This window comes from Parasteatoda tepidariorum, chromosome 9 (assembly GCF_043381705.1).
Source record: "Parasteatoda tepidariorum isolate YZ-2023 chromosome 9, CAS_Ptep_4.0, whole genome shotgun sequence".
NCBI lineage: Eukaryota > Metazoa > Arthropoda > Arachnida > Araneae > Theridiidae > Parasteatoda > Parasteatoda tepidariorum.
In genome coordinates, this window is record NC_092212.1 from 65563517 (window position 1) to 65568983 (window position 5467).

The 5467-nt window shown below is 31.2% G+C and overlaps 1 protein-coding gene and 2 long non-coding RNA genes across 5 annotated transcripts in view; 2 read left to right on the forward strand and 1 right to left on the reverse strand.

Annotated features, from left to right (window-relative positions):
- Positions 1 to 5467, forward strand: part of LOC139426605 (uncharacterized) — a 207800-nt gene that overhangs the window by 126788 nt on the left and 75545 nt on the right. The window lies entirely within an intron of this gene.
- LOC107448543 (uncharacterized) overlaps positions 1 to 5467 on the forward strand; it is a gene marked incomplete at its 3' end in the record, with an annotated part of 81432 nt that overhangs the window by 7360 nt on the left and 68605 nt on the right.
- LOC107449928 (uncharacterized) overlaps positions 1 to 5467 on the reverse strand; it is an 11721-nt gene that overhangs the window by 4904 nt on the left and 1350 nt on the right. The window contains exon 2 of the long non-coding RNA XR_011637828.1: positions 3503 to 3663. This is a non-coding gene — a long non-coding RNA (uncharacterized lncRNA). The remainder of the gene's footprint in view (positions 1 to 3502; positions 3664 to 5467) is intronic.

Here is a 5467-nt window from a genome sequence, read left to right on the forward strand (position 1 = left end):
AGGTATTTATTTTTTTTTCTAGTAGAGGATAGTCTACTTTACTCGTCTGTCAATTAATACTAATAATATATTGGATTTCTTGTTAACTAAAAATAGTTAAGTAAAAAATTTTACGATTGACCCCACTCTCACCTACTGTTAAAATTTAAAAAAAAATATTCAAAAGTCGTTAAATTACTTTTCTTGTAAGTTTTGGATAAACCAATTTTATATTTTTGTGCAATTTTGTAAAATTTGTTTTAAAAAAATGGTCAATAAAATTTGTGTTGGGTTGAATATTTTAAAAGTGAAATTAGCTCAGCGTTCAAAACGCTTCTGCCAAATTTATTGGTAATATCTTTTTCAGATTTTGGCAATTCTCCAATTTCTTATCGTCGGACGCTCAGTGGATATAGTGTTCGCCTCTCAAAAAAAGGTGTTACAAATTAAAAAAAATAATAATTGATGGTGTCAATGCAAATTAAAAATATTATTCACAAATAATATAATAATGGGTGGCAGGTGGATGATGATAGATTGATGGGGTTATCTGAATTGTATTGGATGATGACGCACCACGAGAATAATAACAGTGATATATAAAATAGGAGGACATTGCATTTGGATATTATCATTGAATAGAAAACAGACATTTATTTGATATCAAATAAAAAACAAACAAAATTAAGGCCGGAAATAAGATCAAAAGTAATTAAAATAACGTATTCGTTTACGAAAAGTAGTAGTACAAAAGGTGTGTTGTTGTTGTTGCACGCCCCCATTGGCCAGCAGTGCTAGACCAGGTCCATGACGTTATACACCCTCAAAAAATCCAACACCGTCAATGGAACATCTGCTAAGTCCTGTTTGGTGAGCCCCAGGCACGCGAGGATGTGGTGTGAAGAACAGTTGGTACACATTTTAAACTTCTGGATCCTTCTGAAAATTTCATTGATTTAAGGTGACCACTTCGAAAGCTGGCAAGAATAGTTTGTTCCTGTCTATTAAAACCTTGGGCCAGGAAGCCACCAGGTCGAGAGAACTGATACCATGGGTGCTTTGGGGGGACACTTCAAGTGATCTTGTTTTTGTGTTTTATTTTTGAGAAGATTTCCAAAAGGGTGACAAAAGGTGTTGTATAAGGGTGTTACAAATTATAAAAATGAATAATTGATGGTGTTACTGCAAATTCAAAATATTATTCACAAATAATATAATAATGGATTGGATGTAAACGATGATAGATTGAGGGGATCATGGAATACCATCATGGAATAGTAATTATCCAATAGATTCAATGGTTACTAAATGTGAGGTGAACATTGAACAGGTTGGTCCCCCAAATTTGGAATAAGGTGAACACTATAAATAATCAAAACTATAGATTTATGAAAATAATAAAAATGACTTACTATATCCAAATGCATGGCATTTAAGATAGTGACGGGATGTTTCCAATTAAAACAACAGGTTATCGAATATGAACTTTAGGAAGAATTTGAACAAATGCTAAGGTCTGAAGATAAATGCTTGACACGTTTGAAAATTTGATAAAGGTTTTGCATCAAACGTAATACGTTATAAAGGATACAAGAGGAAGATAAATTTAATCTTAATAACATGCAATTGATATTTAATATTAATGATAAGAAGATAAATACGAAGGAAATGCTTAAATTGAAAGGATCGTTAATTTTTGAAGAAAAGAAATTTAAAGGTATAAAGAGATAGATATAATGGATATTACTGAATTTCTAGCGATTTGAATATTTTGTATAATTATAAGAGCCAAAGAAAAAATATGTAGAAAAAGGAATTAATTCTCCCGATACTGGCCAAAAACCTCGTCTTGAAGAGATAAGAGCAGAAGGCTCATTCCTAGGAGTCATGTTAGTCAAGGAGTGAATATCCCACCATATTCAGAAAATTGACTGATTGAGAAAGACCCAGACAAGCGATAACCAATTAAAATTCAAGAAGCAAAGATGTTGAAAAGCGGACGGTTAAGATTGGCTAAGTAAACCCACATCCAAATAAATTAAATGAAGAAAAAAAAATTAACGCCAACAGTTGGCGATTTTGTGAAAAACTAAGTCAAAACTACTTCTAAAAGAAGACAAAAGGAAGGAAGGAGAGTATTTCTCCCCCGAAGGAAATTTAATATCAAACTGTAGATGCTATGACCATTGACCAGTCAAAAAAAGAGTGAATAGAATCAAGATTCTTGTCGAAAAGAAAAGTGAAACTTTGCCAGACAAAATACATTCAAAATAGTTACGTTTAAATAGAGAAACAAATCCCATAATTTAAGAAAAATCACTTGAAGATTTCACATAGCATAAACTCAAACTATTAAAAAAATTAGAAGTTAATAAAGGTTTAAAAAATTAAAAGAAAAAATGTAAATAATGGATCAATTTTGTTATTTTATTTATTTATTTATTTTTTAAATGGCGGGCACTTGGAACTACTCTCTTTTCGTTACCCAGTGGTCAGGTGTGGCGAAGCCACGGCGTTGGAGCAGCGCCGCCCACGTCACACTACCACAACCCGTTTATAGGGCGGGTCACATTCAAACACACAAGAGAGAAAGGACATAGAACACAGATAGAGGAAAAGAAACATCCATGCCTTGCCCGGAATTCGAACCCAGAACTTTTCTGATGCAAGGACAGTTCCCTGCCCCCTACATAGGCCAATCAGGATCAATTGTAGCATTACACAAAGTGTAACGACTGTGACAAAAGGGACCCAGGTTTGAATCCTTGCGGTGGCTGATTGATACAAATTTCTCCATATACTCGCACCAACTTCAGTACTGATGTGTAATTAAATTTATCATCAATCAAAATTTCGGAAAGTGCTGACATAAAATATCCTTAGTGGTAGATAGAACAGGGGTTAGAATCCCCTTTCTGCCGAGCTAACCATGGGAGGTTTTCCTCTCCGTATAGCGGAAATTCGAGTTAGTTCTATCAAAAAGCCATCTACAAAGGCAACTTTGTCTCAACGCCTGATCCAGGAGTTGCCTTGTCTTTTGAGTTGGGTTCAAAATTATAAGGCTACGGAGTGATAGTCGTAAACTAGATTTGGGTTAGATCTTCAAAGCCTGTTATAAAAATTATCAAAAAACCATTTTTCGATGATTAGAAATTTGAATTCGTTGAAGAAAAGAACGTTCATTCACAGAAAATACATTTGTTAATCTGTTTCGTTAAATTTATTAACAATCTGAACTAATTAATAAATCTAACATTTGAACCATTAAAATCGGGGTTTAATTGGTGAAAGTCCGATCATTGGAACTAAAAGGTGATAACTTAATGTCTCTAAATTTGCGCTTTGTACTACATTTTCGACGCGTATGGATTGAGGATTTATACAAGAATCAGTGATTCGAAACTAAAGGAATAAACTTCTGGAGACACGGGAATTCCAGCAGATTCAAAACAATTTTCCAGTAGTTTTGAATCACTCTTTTTTACTTCTAAGCAATATGGATACATAGGTTTAGTATACTTACCATGGACACATGTATTTTATAATCGAATCCACCTTTTAAATGAATTCCTGTCTTGTGTGGATTTTGTAAATGCCTCCGATTGTGAACAATAGCATAGATTAAAATATCTTCCCCATTTACAATGTATTCTGCTGGAAATGTATTGAGTTTTACTTTGAAATCTGCAATAATATTAAAGCAATATTGAAATTCTACAGGGAAAAAGTCAGTATTATTCGTAATACTTAAGATGAAACAAATACTAAATTAATAGAGTAACTTACAAAATTTAAATACGGGTGTTCTATAATGACCACCTTTCAGTATTTAAAAGCAATGATATTTTATTTAAAATAGCTTTTTTTTTTTTACAAATGATTAAATTTGTGTCCTCTTTTAAATAGCCAAATTCTAGATACATTCAGTATTAAACAATGAGAATTACATCCAGCATTATTTTTAACAATTCAGATGATTAAATATATTTATAACAATGTGATTAAATATATATAATATTGTGAGAACTATTAAAGCATCACGCATTAGGTGGCTGGGCCACCTCTTCAGAAATTCTGATGCCGTCCCTGCCAAAAAAGGGACTTTTTCCACAATTGAAGGGACGAGACGTAGGGGACGACCACCTACAAGATGGATAGACGACGCTGAAAAGGACCTCAAGCTATTGGGAGTCAACGATGGCGGGCCGTCGCACCGGACAGGGCCAGATGGAGGAAAATCTGCGAGTCAGCCTTGGCCTGTGAAAGGCTGTTGCGCTTATGAAGAAGAAGAAGAAGTTTATCATTACTATTTCATTTTAAAGAATATATTAAACTCTAATTTTATAATTAAAGAACTATCAAAATAAAATAACTGAATTTTATAATTACTACTAAATCAATAAATCACATACTGAACATAGATACAATTAAAAACCCATATTGAATTCTCAATTGCAAATAGTTTATTTTTATGATTAAATAATGTTAATTATGAATACTCAAACCTAATGATAAACTTCCCGTTACTATAAATTTAATTTGTTTCAGTTATAATATCTATTCTTGAGCAATTGTATTAGTCGTTTTTATTTTATTCCGTTTTGTCCAGTTTCTTCCTGTCCTGTAAGAAATAAGTTTCTTCTGAAAAAAAGGCCACCATTTAACATAGATGATTTTGTGGCAAATCATTTCTATGTAAACATTTAAAAATTGTTGATTAATGTTTATTTGAAACTGTACAAATTCCCATAAGCAATAAATCTCACAATTATAAAGTACGTAAGAAGAAATTTTTTTTATTTATTATGTTACAATCAAACTGGAAGTATTTATACGAACAATAGAAAATTTTATTATATAACTTTCTTTAAAATTTTTATTTTCAAGAGAACAATTTTAGTTTGAAAGAATACGTTTTTTGAAAAATTATAATTCAATAATTAATTGAAATTTTAAAAAAATTAACTTTATAATTTTGTTTTATCCCAATGGTATTAATGAAACATTTTTAATACATTCTCTTCTAGGAGCAGGGATAAAATATTATGTTAGCTTTGTTTTTTTACATTAATATTTGTTAGCTTTGTTCTTATTGTTCATGACATTTTTTTTTTAAGATTTAGATTTATTTTTTTGTGAATATAAAGCTATTACCAGTTAATGAAATTTGCCGGACAGCTTAATACTGCTGAAGTATTTAATGATTTTTATATTAATTGATTCACACTAATAGCATTCCCTTCATCCTATAAGAACTACATATATATAATTTTACTTAAAATACCACAATCAACAGACCTGAGATTAACATTAAATTCAACTTCAACAATCTATATTCAGTTTGTTTTCACTATTAATCAGTATTACTGCTATATACATACACTAAGATTATGTAAAAAAGGTCATATAATTAAAATTAAATAAGTAAATAATTGATTTAAAGAAAGGAAAGACTTTAGTCAATACCCCCCCCCCTAAAAAGTTTTAT